General features: G+C 42.3%; 1 protein-coding gene across 2 annotated transcripts in view; it reads left to right on the forward strand.

Annotated features, from left to right (window-relative positions):
* Window positions 1-19,005, forward strand: part of LOC132086181 (CBP80/20-dependent translation initiation factor-like) — a 484,412-nt gene that overhangs the window by 175,789 nt on the left and 289,618 nt on the right. The gene's annotated exons all lie outside the window — the stretch shown is intronic.

Below are 19,005 nucleotides of genomic sequence, written 5' to 3' on the forward strand. Positions count from 1 at the left end.
ATAAATAATGAAAACTTTCACCTTTGAACAGCTCATCTTTAAAACAATACCCCATAAATCAACATGACCCATCAACAAACTGTAGAAAAGCTTATAGAAGATGGGAGGGACTTCCCAATGGCCAAGTTCCCTGGGTGGCTGCTATTGGTAAGGAAATTGAGAACCATGAAAGAACAGTTTTTTTCCTCTTGTGAAGAAATCTCCATAACATTAACAAGAGGGACTTCTCTCCCTAAGTAAACTAAAAAAAATATTTTTAAAAGTGATAAACTGACTAGAAATTTTAAGTTTTGTTTCTTTACATTATCAGTAGAAAAAAAAAGTTTGTGGGGGAGAAGTGTTCTAAAAAGTTTATTTTAATTCCTACTACTTTTTTCCCTTTTAGTTACTATTAATAAAATTTTCCTTATACCCTTTTAAATTTTTAACCCTGCTTTACCTTTCTCCTAATCCTATCTCACAGCAGGGAGTGCACTAGTAATTAGCCAACACCAAACCCACCACACTCATTAGTACATTAACTGAAAAATCTCAAAATTAATAAAATCTCAAATTAGCAAACCAAACCACTGCAGTCTGACAAGCCAGCTTTCCATATCTTAATTATCTTTCCAACACTTTAACAGGTAAAACCACTGTGGAAAGTTCCTGTAAAAGGGCCGAGTTTTACCTGAGTATAGATCACGATGCACTGGGAGTCAGATCTCCACTGCTGAGTAAAAAGCTTTTGTTTTGCCATGAATTCCAGTGAGACATGGTCTTTCTGTGGCCTGTTTTTTTGTTTCATTTAACCCAACTCACAATGACCATCTCCTTGGGCTGAGAAGACAAGCTGCCATGGTCACCTGTAACCCCTTCAGTGTCACTCCCATGTCAGAGTTAAGGCCACCGTTGACCAAGGAAGGCAGATGAGACTGTTGCCATCTCCAAAGAACTAGAAAGGAGAGGTCTGCAGCAAGGGTTGTTTATCTCCCACGCAGGTCACCACCTTGCAGGTTCTTTCAAGGTCTAAACCTGGCCTCTGTCAGTAAAGGACAGTTGCTTTGAGCCCTGAACCAGGTTATAAACCCCATGATTTTTATCAAACATGCAGAAAAAAGGAGATCTTCCAGTGTTTTTTTCCGATGATGGTCTTCCATATCATATGATAGACTTATTCACTGCACAAATGAAACATCAGGAAAATGGGCAACAGCTTTGACAGTTTTATAGAGTTTGGACAATGTTTGGACATGGTGTGATTTTTGGGGTTGTTCCTGGGCAGGGCCAGGATTTGGACTCAATAATCCTTGTGAGTCCTTTTCAACACAGGATATTCTAATTGATGATGATGATGATGATGATGATGATGATGATGATGGTTCAGAGCTGGTTTCTGATTGTAACAAATGAGATGGACTCTTTCTTCTCAGGGCTTGTTTAATTTTTCTGGCTGTCATCCAGTTCAAACAGACTTAGTGATGTTGACTCTCAATTCCTGGGGTGTCTTTCCAAAATGGTGGGCACAGACATGCCTTTTCTATTGTGATTCCTGGAGCTGATACTGTTCAGATGGGCAGGATTGGGGCCAGACTACCCAGCTGTTTGTAGAACAGTGGACCTGTAACATGCTCCTGCCTGGATGGGAAGGCCTTGGGGTGCTCTTGCACCTCAGTTGGGTCAGCTAGGTTCAGAGACATGGCTTTGAAATCATACAATCATAGAATACTCTGAGCTGGAAGAGACCCATCAGGATCATTGAGTCAAACTTCCGGCCCTGCGCATGGCATCCCAGGAATCATACCATGTGCCTGAGAGTTTTGTTCAATCACTTCTTGAACTCAGACAGGCTTGGCCCTGACCCAACTTCCATTGATGCCTTTTTCTCTGGTCCTAAAAATACGAGCCAGACACAGTTAGGGTGATAAAATGGATACCTTTATATGAGAATCCTCAGGTGCTTAATTAGTGTAGTGGAAAATGCTGAAGAAGCACACTGCACATAACACGTATACAATTTTTAAAGATTCTGCAAATTAGCATATCTGACAAGAACCCCCCGCATTAAGAACCCGCCTCAGTTCTAGTACCTTCTAGATTCTTCCCCCTTAGGATGACATCCAGGCCCTGTTTACAAAAATATGTCTCAAAAAGCTAGTTTCACCCTTGGTTTCTAAGGAGAACCAAGATAGCATAGGGGTCCTGGAATTTCTTTTGTCATTCTGCCTAGGAAAATATTGAAGCTAAGCTACAATAAGAAGCTACAAGGCTACAAATATATGTGTAAAGAATACAGAGAATAAATAAAGAAAAAAGGCTTCCCCTCCAGACCCTTTACCATCCTCATGGCCCTCCTTTGTACACTCTCTAATAGCTTAATATCTTTCTTTTATTGTGGTGCCCAAAACTGCACAAAGCACTCAAGGTGAGACTGCACCAGTGCAGAGCAGAGCAGGTCAATCACCTCCTTTCAGCAGCTGGCAATGCTTTACCTGATGCACCCCAAGACACAGTTCTCCCTCCTGGCTGCCAGGGCACACTGCTAACTCATATTCAACTTTCCATCAACCAGGACCCCCAGGTGTAACAACTGAAACATGGACTCAATCTAGCAGGAAATCTGAATCGTTTATTCAAAGAAATGAGCTGGTTTTATACACCTTTTTAAGGCACAGTATTTCCTTATATGGTAATTCTCACTATGTGACCTATCTCACATTGCCATGTGTGAAGGTCCACCCGAAATAAACGGGTGACAAATGATTTTTGGGTGCAAAAATAACCAACACAAGGCACAGGGGTTTTGCAGTAACAAATCAACAAGGTGCAATTTATTGATTATAACCACAGCTAAATATGCGTTGGTTAAGGGATCCGGGGAAGAGAAGGGTAAGACAAGGAAAAAGGGAGGAAAGAGGTCAGGGAATGGGGTATAGCTACCAAAACGTGATGTCTTCGCGGTCCCGCCGCCGAAACTCGCTAGTACATGTCTTGGGGAGATCTCAAAGGACAGTCGGGCCGAACCCCAATATATATACTGTTCTTGGTTGGGGGAAGGGTGGCTGAAATTAGGTTTCCATGGAGGGGAGAAGTCCATTGTTTTCATGGCCGAATGCTCACAGGTACGTTAAGTTTTCCCCCTCCCTGAATTGGGAGGGGGTACAGTCCCAGTCTCTGGAAGGAGGTTGCCATAGGGGTGCCATGGGGGTGCCAATAGGGTGCCAGAGGGGTTCTTGGTTCCTTGACGAGGGGATTCGCATCTCAGTTGGTCCATCACGGTGGTTGAAGACAGGCAAGAGGGGTCTTCTCATGGTGAGGGGGGGGGGGAGCCACCCCAGAGCTCAGTCTAGCCAGCTCAGGAGTTTTGAAGAAAGTCCAGTTCAATTGTCCAGAAAAGGGCAGCATGCCCCCTTCGAGTACAGCATGGCGTGTTCTGCAAGCATCACTTGTGAACACACTAGATAAGCAGGAGACTTTCTTTCCCAACCGGCTCAGCAGTTTTAACTCTTCGGTAGTCTTTTCTCATGACAATTGTGAGGCAAAAAACGAAAGATTTTCGGATGGACTTCTACACCATGTCAGCAACACACTTTCATAATGTCCTTCTATTGAGTCCTTAAAAATGAAAATCATGGACAGAGATGCTCTAAGTAGTTAAAGTTAGAAAGTGGTATGTTTATTAACACCGGTGGGCGGCACGGGAGTTGTCTCCAAAAGGCATGATCGCACTGTACAATGTTCTTTTATTGCCCGAGATCTTACATAAAATACATATGCATAAACCCAGCACTGCCCATCCCCTCTCTGTATTAAAATGACGTTATTAGTCCTTCATGCATGCACAATTCTTCTCTTGAATTGGAATGGTGGTCTCGAATTTGGTCAGTGGTCTTAAGGGATGAAGTCAGGAATGTCTTCATCAGGTCTCTGTGACCCTCTGGCATGATCCAAGGTCCCCTGCTTCATGATTGGTTGATATAAAGCCCAGGTGCTAGTCATTGTTCTACTGATTCCAATATGTTCTTATAATGGTTCACTTACTTCACTTCCTTCTATAAACAAGCTCATAATGGCAAACAATATAACAATCAGCTCTAGCTTAAGCATCTAATAACCATTAACCTATCATCTACCTATCTAACATCCTGATCAATATGAATTGCTCCTAACCCTCAGCTGAAATCTTAACTCTTTAAGATCATGATTCACTATGAGGTGATCATGCGCTGTTCACTTGTCAGTCAGCTTCCAGCAGGCTTCTCTTTGTCAGGGTCTGTCACGTGACACCTCGTCCCCCCAAGGTTAGGCAGAGACAAGCCTCTCTATGCCACCATGTGCTTCTTTGTGCTGCCATGTACTTCTGCAGGCACATCCCACAGCCCGCAGTTCAACTCCACACCAAGGTACCTTTCTGCAGCACTGCTCTCCAGCCTCTCATTCCCTAGTCTGCATGTACATCCAGGGTTGCCCCATTCCAACTGAAGAATCTGGTATTTGTCTTTGTTAAACTTCATACAGTTGGTGATTGCCCCTCTCTCTAATTTGTCCAGGTCCCTCTGCAGGGTATTTCTGCCCTTGAGGGGGTCATCACCTCCTCCCAATTTAATTTCACTGGCAAACTTAATATTTCTTTGAGTTCCACATCCAGGTCATTAATGAAGATGTTAAAGAGAACTGGGCTGAGGATGGAGCCCTGTGGAACTCCACTCGTGACTGGTCCCCAGCCTTATGTAACCCCATTAACTCTTAACTCCTTGTGCCCAACCCATGAGCCAGTTGCTCATTGTGGTGGTTCTATACTGGAAACACTCACGGAAAGTGACTTTCTAAGAGAAGCTGCTAGCAGTTTGGGCCAGGCCCCTTCCTGGGGAGCCCACCGGGCCCCATCCCAGCCAAGTCGAGCCCTAGTGGGAGGGGAGGTCATTGGCCACTAAGTCCAAGCCTGGCTGCTGAGATCCTAGGCCTTCCCCCAGCACGGCTGCTGGCAAAACCCATAGGTGGCTTTGCAGCCCGCAAAGAAAGCAGCCCTGTGGCTGGAATTGAACAGAGCAGGGGACTGGAAAACAGCCATGTGCCCAGAGCAGCCACTGCCATTCTGGCCTGGACCCCCTGAGATTCTGACACAGCCCCAGCATCACCTGAAGATCCATCACCATGAGTGCTCCAGCCACTGCTCGGCAGGGATCACGTGACCATCTGCAAGTCCCAGGCAAGATATTGACTCTTTCAGTGCTTCAATCCTTCCTTGAATGAGAGAAAAGGACAGAGTGCAGACACGTAAAGGAACAACATAAAGACACCAAAGTCAGTGAAGAGAATGTCAAGTCCCAGATGGGAGGGATGAGGAGATGCCTTAATCCTAATCTGAAATCCTCTTGTAAACCTATGGAGAAGAATGTAATTGATACATCAGACTCTTTTTCCATGTAACACATGAAAGTATGGGGAGATGAAGTGTTCAGATTGATATGAGCAAAGCTAAAGCAAGCACATGTTGAAGTAGGTGTGATTCCATGAGAAGTTTGAACAGAGTGAGAGAGAGAGAGAGAAGAGTGATGAAGATCCTTTGCCCCCAGGGAAAGAAGAAGATCTTTGTTCTCAGAGATGAAGATGATCTCAGAGATAAAGAGAACCTTTGTTCTTGAACAGCTCATCTTTAAAATAGTACCCCATAAGCTTACATGACCCAAAAACGCAGCTGTCGGAAAAGCTGTGAAAAGATCGGAGGGACTACACAATTGCAGGTTTCCCAGGCGGCTGCTATTTGTGGAAATTAAAGGCAACGAGAGAACTGTTTTCTTGTGGAGAAGTCTCCATACCATAACAAGAGGGGCTTCTCTCCTTAAGTGAACTGAAGAAAGACTATTCTAGAGGTGATAAACTGACTGAATTGTTTCTGTACATTGTGAGTGGGAAAGAAAAGTTTGTAGCTGAGAGGAGATGTGTTCTAAAGGTTTTATTCTGATTCTTATTATTCTTTCTTTTAGTTACTGTTAATAAACTTTTCTTTATACCCTTTTAAAGTTTTGAGCCTGCTTTGCCTTCCTCCTAATCCTATCTCACAGCCGGAAATGAGTGGATAATTCTGGTTGGTGCACTGGCGTTTGACCAGAGCTAGATCCATCACATTAATTGGTGCGTTGGTTGGGAAACCTAAAATTGGTGAACCAAAACCACTACACTCATCCATCACATAAAATGGTTATCCAGTTATGTGCCGGACATTTTGTCCAGAAGGTTTTCTGAGATTATCCAGAGCGTTGCTGAAGTCCAAAAAGATTACATCTACTGGGTTTCCCAGATCAACTAGGTGGGATGTGCAAGGAGAATCAGTGGAAAGGGCAAGGGTGGCTTACATTGCAGTTTTGAAGGTTGGCTTGGTGTTTGGTGGCCAAGCAGACAGGGCTGGTGGCAGACAGGAGCCCTGCAACACTAGAGGGCAGTGTGGCCTTGCTCCACTGCCCTGAAACACAGCTCTGCACAGAGGAAACAAGTTTTTTTTTTTCCAAAGGCTTTTTCCAAGCAGAAACCTCACTCCACTGAGACTGCATCTCTCATTTTCTTGTGTCAGGTCATGATGCTCTCCATCCTGCTGTGTCCACCTTGTGCTCAGGGTGCATGTCCAGCAGGGGGGATCCTGGGACTCATGGAGAGGAAGGTGTTTCTCTGCACCCGTGACTGAATTGTGTTAGCACTGTGCATTGTCATCAGCCTCAAAGCAGATGCAGACCCTGAGCAGAGTGGGATTAAAACTGAAGATGTCTGTGAATCCCCCCAAGTACCACAGCTGTGAGGGGAGTTGGTGCCTAGGGATTAGACATGCCCCACAGGCCCAGGTGTCCCTTGCTTGCGTCATGACACCTCCTCAACTTCTCTTGGAAATCTCACTATTGCAGATATAGTTCTCAACTCCTTGTATTTCCTATAGGATGCTCTGGCAGGGCTCAAAGTTATACTCCTCACACTGAGGTGTGGTGCTAGATGTGCTGATGGGTCCCCCCTTTCTATATGTTATAAATGGGTAATGCGATGGTTGGCTCTCACAATTAAGAGTTGAATGTTATGTGTATGTTAAGTTTTATAGACATATAGTTATGTTATTTTAATATGTCCTCCCCGTAGTCTTTTTCCTTCCCCCCTTTGTATTGTTGTTACTAGTCGGGGCATTTAGGGGAGGGAAAGCTCATTACTAGGAGGCACGGCATGGCAACACCTGACCTCCAATCAAATTGTAAGAAAATTATCTCCACCAATGGATGGCAGAGAAAGAGTTGACTGATGAGACTTTGGGAGGGGCCAAGAGTATAAAAAGCAGAGCATCCATTTTGTAGATGAGCACATGGTGGTTGAGTCCTTTGCTCCCAGTGCTGCTCTTTCTCCTTATTCAGTCTTTTGATGTATTTTTGTTCAAGTTTTATAAGCCTTTTAAATTATAAAAGTGAGTGTCGTTTCTCACATACAGAAGATGCTGCTGTCCCAGCAAATGTAGGATGTTCCTTTGAACACCCACATTTTCATTTGTCCATCTGCCCCTGTCCTCCATCTACCCTGTTGTTCTCACCATGTTTTGAAGGACATGTCAACCTCAGCAGGAGGGAGATGAAGACCACGGTGGTGTCCACTGCTGGACCATCTCTTGTTATAAATGGGTAATGTGATGGTTGGCTCTCACAATTAAGAGATAGATATTATGTGTATGTTAAAATATATAGTGATGTTATTGTAATATGTCCTCCTATAGTCCTCTTTCCCCTCCCCCATGTAATAGCCTTACTAGTCAGGGCATCTCGGGAGAGCTGGCTTATTACTAGAGGGTGCAGCATAAAAACACCTGAGCTCTAATCAAGATGTAAGAAAGTAATCTCCACCAATGGATGGCAGAGGAGTTGACTGACAAAACTTTGGGAGGGGCTAAAGGTATAAAAGGCAGAGCATCCATTTTGTACACATGCATGTGGCTGCTGGTCACAGAGACTTCCAGTGCTGTAATTTTTCCTTATTCAGTCCTTTGTTGTGTTTTTTGTTAAGGTTTGTTTGGAAAATTAATCCACAAACATCAGAGGCTTATGTCCAAAAAAGAAGACAGAGGAGTCCTTTTACTTTATTCAAATAAAGGGAGAGGCGATGGGGCATTCCCCTGGGATCTCTCAAATTTTTGGAGGATGCAGCCTCCCTTTTTATCCTAATTTCCCGGCCACATTTCCCTTCTCTCTTTCCCCGTTTTCTGAGGTGCTTGAGAAGTACAGACTTCTCGATACGCCTGATACCGAAGATTTCCCTCTAATGTATAACCCTCTGTGATATATAATGTAAAGTAATTCATGCTTAAAGAGGAAATGTATAAAAAAAAATTGTAAAATGAATTTAACATCCAACAAGCCTCTGACCACAGACAACCTGGAGACAGATTACCACATTGGAATTACAAAACTCCTGGTGGCAGCAGGAGAAGAATGCCTAGTTAACTAATAAAAGAATGTGGCTGGTGCCGAGACAGGCTTCCCCCAGAACCATCAGGGAACACCCAAGGACGATCAGCACTTGATAGATATCATCAATCAATATAACCGAAGTCGTTGAGAAACATACATCTAAATACACAACTTCCCCTGACATGATCAGCGCCTGCCACTACCCAGGAAACAGCAATTGTCAAACCCTGAACAGTGAAAGAAAACTTCATAGATATGCAAGGTTACAAAAGAAATCGGGGCACTTCTGCCTCAGGCATAAAAAACTGTATAAAACAACCCTGCTAGAAATGACATTGGTGAACAGAGCGACATCTGGTGCAATAGAAGTCCGATCTATTTTCACCCAGCGCCGATCCCAGGCTCGACGCTGTCTCTTTGACCGTGGCTTCTGAGGACTGTATTTTCAGTCGCAAAAATAAAATCTTTCGCAATTATTAATTTAGCTTTCTCACTGATCATTTATAACACCTCTCTTTTAATTTTTAATTCTTATGGAATTGAGAGGTTTTTCTTCCCCGTTGCTTCTTTCATCTTTCAATGTCTAATTTAATTTATCAGCAAACCTAAAGTTTATTTGTGTCTTGGTTTAGAGCAAATTTGGGAGAGAATCTCTAAAGGGGCTGTTTTGTGGAGAAAAGAAGAAACCTCACAACTTCATAAAAGTTGTAAATCTCGGTATGTTTTTATTACGGCGCGCGCATCGGACGCATGCAGAGGAAATCCTCCTCAAAAGGCATGCGTACCTCTGAGAACTTCAGATCTCCTTTTATCCCCCTCTCAAATACATATGCATACAGTTTCACAATAAGTTCATACATATTTTTATGGGTTTCATGTGACTTTTACCACTAGTTCCTTTTTATCAGAAAGAATTCCAAGGTGAGGCTGACTTGCCCTTACAGCAGTCCCTGTCTCTCTCTATCATCTTCTGTCTCCTCCCCTTTATCTCTGTCCTTTGCTGAAGTAACTTCACTGAGCTTAGGCCTTGCAGCCTGGCTAAATAACTATGATTTCTAACCACAGATTCAACTCAAAAATGTACATTTTACCAAAATTAAAATGGATTTCTATCCTGGAAAATTTTCACTTTGCTTCAGGGCTCTGGTAGGAAAGCAAATTCAATTGGCCCCTCCCTCTAACTGGTCAGGGAGAAAATACTTCTTTGGAGAAAAGTGGAAAAAACTTGTTTATTAAACAATAAAACTTAAACAATATCAAACAATAAAACTTTGCTGCTCTAAAAGAGATGACAAACTGAGAAAACCCCGTCTTGGGGTTGCGGCTCAGCGTACTCAGTCTCTTATCAGTCTCTCCAGTGCTGGAAATGTCGCAGGCCATGCCCGGCCCAGTGGGCCACATGTGCAGCTGCCGGTGCTCCCCTGGGTGTTCAGTCTAGAGCAGGTTTCAAGAGGTCTGAAGAAAAGGGAAAAAACTACAGTCTAGGGAACTTCTTTGCCTCAGCTAGCTAAACTAACTAAAAACAAAAAAAACAACTCTGTCTTGCTGTCTGTCCATCTGCAGACAACACAGTCCAGGAGCAGGAATGTGTAGTAGTGATAGCAGTGTTTGGAAAAAAACTGTGTGCTTCTTCTCTCCCCTCTTCACTCTCTGGAACAAGTCTTAAAGGTACAAAACTTATTATTCAGCATAAACAAAACAAGACGATTGGGGATAAAAGCATCATATAGTCAACCTAGGACATTCCACCCCTTATTTCCATATCGTCTGCTTACTACTAAAACTAATATAAATTATAACTCTACAAACATATACATTATACATCTATTATACAGCTATACACAGACAATTGTAATAGCATTCAGCAAACGGTGATATTTACACATAGGTCTCACTTAACAATCAGATCTCTGAGTTACACATTGTGTTCTATCTTTTTGCATTATCTACTATGTGCAACTTGGTCTTTGAGCAAAAACAATTTCACGAATGGGTTTGTCTGTATTCGAGGCAGAATTAATTTAAACTGTCTTCTTTAACAAACTTCTTACATGTACTACTGGGACTTTGTCTTCATTTACTTTATGCAAAGGCTCAGATTGGGCAGGGCTTTCTTGGTTAGTAGAGCTTCGGGTGTTAACTAACTAGGTGGCTTTTGCTAGATGCTGCTCTTAGGTTTTGAAAGATCTCTTCTTTATTGCTTTCAATGTGGTTTTTAACAGTTTGTTGTACTTCTTTGCTTGCAGCTGGTGCATGGTAGGGAATATGGTACACTTAATGCTATGTTCTTTAGCTTAGGTGTTGATAAGTCTGTTCTTGAAATGAGTCTCATTGTCTGACTCGATCTTCTCAGGGGTACTATGTCTTTACAGAACTTGCTTTTCAAGGCTTAGGATGGTATTACGGGCAGTGGTATGAGACACAGGGTAGGTTTTTAACTATCTAGTGGTGGCTTCTACTATTGTGAGCACGTAGCGCTTGCTCTGGTGTGTCTGGGGCAGTGTGATGTAGTCAATCTGCTAGGCTTCTTCATACTTGGACTACTGCTCACTATATTATAGGGGCTTCACTCGCTTGGCTTGTTTGAAGGCAGCACACATCTCACAGTCATGGATAACTTGCAAAATACTGTCTATGGTTAAATCTACTATTCGGTCTCGTGCTTACTTATGGGTGGCATTTCTTCTTTGATGGCTTGAGGCATTATGGACTTATCGAGCTAGGAATAACTCTCTCTTATGTTGCTAATTTAAGTCTATCTTTGACACTTCTGTTTTTGCAGCCTGGTCTACTTGCTCATTGTTTTGGTGCTTCTCATTAGCTCTACTTTTGGGAACACGAGCATCTACATGGCAGACTTTCACAGGCAGCTTCTTTACTTTGGTAGCAATGTTTTTCTACTCATCAGCAGCTCAAATTGGTTTTCTTCTATGCTGCTAGTTAGCTTCTTTCTACTTCTCTAGCTATTTTTAGAGCATTGGCTACTATCTATGAATCAGTATAAAGGCAGAGCTTTGGCTACTGACTGCTTTACCTCACTAGAGAGCGAGCACAACTAACACACAATCAATACAGCTTTTTTCCACGTTCTCGAGCCATGCGTTGGACACCAATAGATGCATTTGTCCTGGTTTAGAGCAAATTTGGGAGAGAATCTCTAAAGGGGCTCTGGTAGGAAAGCAAATTCAATCGGCCCCTCCCCCCAACGGCTCTGGGAGAAAATACTTCTTTGGAGAAAAGTGGAAAAAAGCTGTTTATTAAACAATAAAACCCAAAAATTATCAAACAATAAAACTCCTTGCCGCTCTAAAAGAGATGACAAACTGAGAAAACCCCGTCTTCGGGTTGCGGCTCAGCATACTCAGTCTCTTATCAGTCTCTCCAGTGCTGGAAATGTCGCAGGCCACGCCCGGCCCAGTGGGCCACATGTGCAGCTGCCGGTGCTCCCCTGGGTGTTCAGTCTAGAGCAGGTCTGAAGAAAAGGGAAAAAACTACAGTCTAGGGAACTTCTTTGCCTCAGCTAGGTAAACTAACTAAAAACAAAAAAAGAGCTCTGTCCCGATGTCTGTTCATCCACAGACAACACAGTCCAGGAGCAGGAATGTGTAGTAGTGATAGCAGTGTTTGGAAAAAATCTGTGCGCTTCTTCTCTCCCCCCTTCACTCTCTGGAACAAGTCTTAAAGGTACAAAACTTATTATTCAGCATAAACAAAACAAGACAATTGGGAATAAAAGTGTTATAGGTTAGTTGCGGTGGGGAATTAATCACCGACTAGTAAGTCCAAATAAAATGAAATTTATTAATTGATAGAGCAAGCGATAATAGGCAAAGTCAGCGCCCCTGGCACGCTGGGCGACAGGAGAGTCCCCGCTCTACCACTGCTGCACTCTTCTGATATTTTGTGGAGTTCTTATACAGTCCTGCTTCCGGGTTGATGTGTAGTACTCTGCGTATTCTTCTTTTGTGTTTAGGTGGTCATAGTCCACCTCCAGGAGGTCTGAAGATGAAGGTTGGTATTTTCCTTTGTCTGATTCCTGGAATTTTAGGCTCAATCTGCTGAGTTCCTGGAATCTTAGGTTTACTGAGTGGATAAGCTAATACTGTGTTATCAATCATAGCAAGCCCATCACCCATATTAACAGTTTACTAAGCAGATAAACAAATGTTTGTGAAACCCGTTGTTTTTGGTTTCACCTTCCTTATCCTTTTAAGTCTGGAAATTTACTTAAGCAAACAAATTGAGGTGGTGCAACAGTCTTACTGGAATAACTTTGTCAGCTTTGATGAATAAACTTAAGTTTTAACCCATTACAATTCCTTCCTTTTTCTTTTTAACCATTTTGTTGATCAAATAGTTTCAGTTCTTGTTTTGCTAGATCCTTAACAGCATCAAATGTGCAGCTTTTAAGCGTCTTTTTACTATGGCAATTAATCTATAAAATGCATGGCCCAAAAGTGAGCCCGAATAGTGTATCTACTGCTCCCTCTTCCTCTGGGAGCCGAGGTTCTTCTATCATTCGACTGTCCCTGTTCTAAACAAAATTAAAACGCAAGGCAAAATAAACAAAAGCAGTAAAAATCACATCCAATATTCTTATAACATATGTTACAAAAGTACAGGCTAGCCCACTAAGCATGTCCAAAAAGGGCTAATAACTCTTCCTAAACTCAGGCAAAATGATGATTGTTTAGTTTGATTAGCAAACATTGCCCATATGTTTTCTTTTTGGCTGGTTAAAGCGTGTTATTTCTGTTATACCAGCTGTTACAATAAAAAAATGTTTTATTTTTCTTTTCCCTTTTTCTATCAACCTTTAGCTTTACTCCTGGCTGTTGTAGTCTAAACTCCTGTAATTCTTTTATACATTGATCTAATGCTTTATCTCCCACCTATAGTAAGCCAAAATCTTCTGTTCAGGAGATTCGTAAAGATCTAAAGCTGAAGCTGTATCCAGCCCCGTCTGCCTCCTCAGGTCCCGTTGCTAGCTATCAAATATGTGCCTGTGCTGGCATGTGTTGCATCATAGGTGCCAGAGCAAAGATTGTTCCACCCAAAAGGTTTTACCACAAACCCCATAATATAGTGCTACCCAAGCGACACAATACGGGCTATAACACTCAAGGCAGTTTTTCCCTGCTGGTCCCCTTATGTAGAAAGGCGATAATGATTCAACAGTGTCAATTAATTCCTTAGTCGTTTGGTGGTGTGTCATGGCCCTATTGACCGCTTTCGAGTGTCCCTTCAGTTGTATCAGTACTGGCCGCAGGATCAGGGGCAGCTTCTCTTAGTCGCTTTTTGTCTTTGTCTGTCAGATTGTCCACCAGCCGTTGCATTGAAAGCAGGCTTGGTCCACTTCGCAGGTAGTTATACAGCTCCTGTAGGGGTAGAGACACAGGGATATCCCCTTCCCCAATATAAAACTCTGGCAGAACCTATCCACTCAGGTTACAACATTTAGAAGAGAAAAACCAGAACCTGCCAGGTCAGATGGTAGATATTGCCTCTGAATTGAAATATTTGCCAATTCATTCCAGAATTTAGTGACTGTTCCCCTTTTCTTTTTAGGAGTTCATGCTCTGCCTGTTCCATAATCTTTCTCTTTGTTAGGTTAGAATCTATTCCTCCACAGGTACTTACCACTCTGCCTTTGCTTGTCAACTCGGTTGCCTTGAGCTACGAGAGAGCGAGAGAGGTATAGTCTTCTCGGCAGCAGAGGTATTTTTTCAGGAGGGTCTAACCTATCACTGTTATGCTGTTTCAGAGAGAGAGAGCTCATTATCAAAGGGTACGAGGGATCGGATTACAGGGGCACCGTCTATGATTTTGCCAAAAACTTTACTCCCCCCTTTTTCTCTTGTGGCTGATTCCACCGTCTATCCTGACAAATTTTACATTGACACCATCAACAACCCTCCTATTGTTTCCGGAGTTTTACTTTAATTCTCCTGGGGCACTGGTTACTTTCCAATCCGTAGTAGGCTTAGGCACTGGTCCTTTGATTCGGCTAGCATGCGTCCAGCGTCTCTCTCTGCCGTCCTGACTGCTGTCTCTGTAGTGAGTAAAACAAGATAAGGTCCTTCCCATTGTGGGGTTAACAAAGTCTCTTTCCATGATTTAATTAATATCCAATCACCTGGTTTAAATGTGATAGTCCATTTTTCAGGTTTCTTCACAAGTCTTTTGATTTTGCTGGCATGAAATTCACCTTCTTTCTGTGGTGGTCTTTGGGCTATCATGCTCTTTTCCGCAGTTCTTCCCTATATCGCATTAGGGTGGTCAAGTATGTGTTAATCTGCTGGTCCCTGAGACTGGGGTGGTCTTGGGGTGTATTTAAGTTGTAAGGCATCCCGTACAGGATTTCGAAGGGGGAAACCCCTACATCAGCCCTAGGCTGGGTTCTTATATTTAATAGTACCAATGGTAAACACTTGATTCATAACGACTTTGTTTCTATCATCAATTTAGTGAGTTGTTTCTTTATTTCCCCATTCATCCTCTCAACTCTTTCTGAGCTTCGAGGGTGCCACGGAGTGTGATGGTCCCATTGTATCTCCATTATTTTCATTACTTCCTGAATAACTTTAGACACAAAATGTGGTCCTCTATCAGAGTCAATTACTTGCGTGACCTTATATCTTGGTATAATATTTTCAAACAAAATTTTAACTCCACAAACCAGGTCTAGCAGGTATCGATGTCTCCCTACTTTAGCCAGTTTAGTAAAATCGATCTAAATGTGTGAAAATAGCCGGTAAGCTAGAGGTCTGCCCTCCCCAAAGGGACATTTTTGAAAATGGGCTTTGTTCACCTTTAAGCAGGTTACACATCCTCTGATTACCTGTTTTGTTATGTTATATACCCCTATTATTCTTAAAATTTATATCCTACCTACTTTCCCAAAAGCTTCTCTAATTATAGAACGATTTCCGTCAATTCCCCTTTAACACCCTTTATAAATTTTTAGTCAGAAATCTTTTCCTGGTGGACTTAACACCGCTCCCGGCAAACCTCAAAGGCATACAAAAGGATTATTCACTCTTTGCATACCACTTAAAAAGATAAGAATAAGGCATGTCATGCTCAAAAATAATTATGAGCGATTTTTTACAATAAACCAAAAGAATAACATATGTACAAATTTCATCAGTATTAACTGCCCGCTAAGCCTGTTCTCCATTCTCAAACAATTGGTATATGTTTTGAACAGGGTTAGGCTCCAATGGAAATTTCTCTGATGTTCATGTTAACATTTTACACACAAATTATAAAATAAGCGTTTAGCATAAATTTATCTAACGTCACTTAAACCTAATAACACTTAAACTTAAAACACTTAAAATATTTGAGCTTAACAGATCTTAACATCACTAAAACTTATCTTTACTTAAACTTAACAGAAATTAAACTCAACAGAATTTTAACTTAGTAGAACTTAGTTTAGCAGACCTTAACTTTAACAAAACTTAAACTTAACAGATTTTCAAATCAACAGAACTTACATGTAAAATCACTTAAATTTAACAAAACTTAACTTTAACACAACTCAACCGACTTTAAATTCTGCATGACTTAAACTTAAGAACACTTTAACTTAACAGGAATGAAACTTTAAACACTTAACTTTAACAGTATTTAACCCTTAATGACAATCAATAGACAATTTAACTTCCCACCAATGGAGTTATCTGGGCTTCTGATGCACTTTGACAAACAAAACACACATATCAAACACTCACATACTTAGTTCGGCCAAACTACATAAAACATACATTCCTTACTGTAAAAACTTTTACCCCAAATTATTTGCTTTTATTACTTCAAATTGTAATCCTAAAAAGCAGATTTATGTACTATGGTAGACAAAATGCAAAAAATCTAAAAGCTTTTTTTTTTTTTTTTATCCTTTGTATGAGCCCTCTCTGAAAGGCTCTAACACATTTTGGTTCGCAGCATCGTTCTGAGCAATGAAATGTTTGAGTTCTTCAACGCATCACTCACCTCTTTCATGCAAGTTCTGCCTCAGGGTGAACTGAATGGGCTTCTCTAATGATGGATCTTTTTCTACTAACATCTTAACTACCATGCTAAAGGTTTCACAGTCTTGTCTGTAGGCCTGTTCAATTTTCTTTGTTTTAGTTGTAATTGTTTTTAACCGATCTAGAGGCTGCCTGTCCTTGTATAATTCTGTACTGTCTGTTAGATTTGCCTCTATCATTTTTGTTTCGCTGTGGAGGCCAGATTCATTGACCGTACTCTGCAGTTGAGTCAATAATTTCTGCTCAACTGGAGCATTTGTGACATCGACATTTCCCTGATTATTAGTTGTATTTACCACAGGGAAAGCTTGTATCTCACTCATAGTATTCAGGAAGTCATAATCCTGATGATCTATTGCCTCCCTTGCAATTGCTTGCCAATTTACCCACGAAACCCTATTTTCAGACCCTCCATCTTCATCCTGCATCCATTCCTTTTTCTCATCCTCCTTCCTCTTATGGAATTCTCTCCTAAAATGTCCTTTATTCCCACAATAAAAACAAACAATCTTTTCCCTTCTTTTAGTCCTCGGAACTCCAGCTCCTTCCCTTTTCCCTCCTTGCAACATTCGTCCCTTTTTATCATCCCTTCTTCCATACACCTTCTGAGCTTCCCTTAGGAGCTCATCCAAGTAAATATTTTTCTTCTGTTTCTTATTAATTACTTTGTCGATATTTTGTCCCTTAAGGGGAACTGAAATAAACCCAATCCCGGCTTGAGCACCCCCATCGGCATTTCCCTCAGCAGATAGAGGTGTAGCCTTTTCAGTTTTACTTCGAGTCAGTGGTCCCCAATTGTCTAGATAACCATCCGGGAAGGGGAGGGGATCCCCCTCCTGACTCCCAGTTTGAACAGGGGATGCATTTGGTGGCGGAGGAGTATATGATGGTGATATTAAGGGAACCTCCTCCTTCTTATTATTTTTGTTTATATAATTTACGCGGTCATCCTTCTCCCTTAGGGGGTACATTTGCTCATTGTTAATGTTTGAAGGACATAATTTTACGTTTAATTTGCCTTTAGATACCTCTATTCCTATTCCGAATTCAATCATAAGATCCTGCCCTAAAAGATTACAATCGGCTTCTGGGACCAGCAATAGAGACCCTATTCCCATTTTGGAGGGTCCTTTAATTATTACATCTTTTATTATAGGTACCCCAAAGGGTTCCCCTGTCGCTCCCTTTAGCTGCACCATTTCCGTGGGCTGGGTGCATCCTTTGGGGAGGGTTTGGATTGTAGATTGTTCGGTCCCTGAGTCTACAAGGAACTCGTATATCTGTTGCTGGGGACCTATCATAAACTTTATCAGGGGCTTCTCTTTTTCTCCCAGCAAATAGAACTCCTGGTCTTGAAACCGTTTCCCATCCTTTTCCCTTTTTTGACATGTTCGTTTCAGGTGTCCTCTCTCCCCGCAATAATAGCAAAGAACCACTTGAGGTCGCTCCATGCTAAACTATTCCCTTAAATTAACGTAATATATTTCGACTGGAGTGTCCTCTCTCGACACCCCGGTACCGATGGAGTGTTCCCGGAGGGCTTGGCTTGCTCTTCCCCCTCCCTGAGTGGCTCTCTTCCCCCTCCCGGAGTGTCTCCTCACACATACACACTCGCCCCCTCCATTCGTGGCCCAGTCCCTCTTGGGTACGTGGGAACCGCACTATAGGAGGTCCGCAATTGCGTCATCCAGATGACATCTCATACACCACACTCCGGGAGCACTCACTCCAACATCCCAACCGGACCGCCCCTTGTTGCCCCTTGTTCGTACTCACATATATGCTCGCCTGCGTCTTGGTCTGGACTTCGTGCACAAAGATTATGGGTGGTTTTGTTGCTGGCTTTCCTTTGCCTATTAACTGAATTTGGGTTCGTCGGTGGGGTAGAAGCGAAGATCGGAGCCGAGGCCACCAGAGATGGGGCGCCTCCTCGGTAAATCCGCCCTCCGCAGTTATCCCATCCGAGTCACAGCAACAATTTGTTATAGGTTAGTTGCGGTGCGGAATTAATCACCGACTAGTATGTCCAAATAAAATGAAATTTATTAATTGATAGAGCAAGCGATAATAGGCAAAGTCAGCGCCCCTGGCACGCTGGGCGACAGGAGAGTCCCCGCTCTACCACTGCCGCACTCTTCTGATATTTCGTGGAGTTCTTATACAGTCCTGCTTCCGGGTTGATGTGTAGTACTCTGCGTATTCTTCTTTTGTGTTTAGGTGGTCATAGTCCACCTCCAGGAGGTCTGAAGATGAAGGTTGGTATTTTCCTTTGTCTGATTCCTGGAATTTTAGGCTCAATCTGCTGAGTTCCTGGAATCCTAGGTTTACTGAGCGGATAAGCTAATACTGTGTTATCAATCATAGCAAGCCCCCCACCCATATTAACAGTTTACTAAGCAGATAAACAAATGTTTGTGAAACCGATTGTCTTTTGGTTTCACCTTCCTTATCCTTTTAAGTCTGGAAATTTACTTAAACAAACTAGAGGTGGTGCAGCAGTCTTACTGGAATAACTTTGTCAGCTTTGATGAACAAACTTAAAGTTTTAACCCATT

This window comes from Ammospiza nelsoni, chromosome W (assembly GCF_027579445.1).
Source record: "Ammospiza nelsoni isolate bAmmNel1 chromosome W, bAmmNel1.pri, whole genome shotgun sequence".
Lineage (NCBI taxonomy): Eukaryota > Metazoa > Chordata > Aves > Passeriformes > Passerellidae > Ammospiza > Ammospiza nelsoni.